Source organism: Penaeus monodon, chromosome 28 (genome assembly GCF_015228065.2).
Source record: "Penaeus monodon isolate SGIC_2016 chromosome 28, NSTDA_Pmon_1, whole genome shotgun sequence".
Lineage (NCBI taxonomy): Eukaryota > Metazoa > Arthropoda > Malacostraca > Decapoda > Penaeidae > Penaeus > Penaeus monodon.
Genome location: NC_051413.1, coordinates 33,878,619 through 33,879,320, shown reverse-complemented (window position 1 = coordinate 33,879,320; position 702 = coordinate 33,878,619). Strand labels below are relative to the sequence as shown.

The following is a 702-nucleotide window of genomic DNA, read 5'->3' as shown; positions in this document are numbered from 1 at the left end:
CACAATAACAATACCAAGATATATCTGTAAGTGAAATCTTAGAAACATTATCCATATAAAATAAGCAAGCACTTAATTGAAGGAAGGAGCATTGAAAATAATACCAAGCTCTGTGTCATATCTCTCAACCTTTTAACAGTTAAGACAAAAGGCGAAAACAATAATGCTAAATTACGTTTTTTTTCCTCCTTTTTTTGTGTGTGACAAACTTCCCACTTACTTAGTACAGCCACAATATACGTTTCAACGATGAACTGTCCCTGTGAAGACCCGTGGATGTAGGCAATGTTCCCGGCCTGAGTTTTCTGAGGAGGGAGGTCCGCGGATATGGTTCCACATCTGGCCCGAAGTCATGGCGAAGGTGAAAGCCTGTTGGACGATGATAAAAGAGTTTGGAGTGAATTGCAAGCCAGTTGATTTGTGACAAAAATTATTTTCTTTCAGAGGAACTATGAGAGAATATGCTACATTCCAAATGTGAAGGAAAATGTCCAATCCTGACTCAAGTAGCTTAATCATACAATGTTAATTAGATGCATAAAAACCCCTGTATGACAACAGAATTCTCTAACATAATCATTACACTTAATAATGCTGATATAGTTATTCAACAAGAACTATTCTTTTATGGTAATGGGAGCATTTTAGTCTGGATATTAAACACAACGTAGTAATTAGCTGTAGTTTTACATATATGTATGA

General features: G+C 35.9%; 1 long non-coding RNA gene across 1 annotated transcript in view; it reads right to left on the bottom strand.

The window, feature by feature from the left end:
• The window catches only part of LOC119591527, a 1,281-nt gene extending 942 nt beyond the window's left edge, over positions 1-339 (bottom strand). Inside the window, exon 1 of the long non-coding RNA XR_005230357.1 lies at positions 221-339. This is a non-coding gene — a long non-coding RNA (uncharacterized LOC119591527). The remainder of the gene's footprint in view (positions 1-220) is intronic.
• Between the last annotated feature and the right edge of the window lie 363 nt (positions 340-702).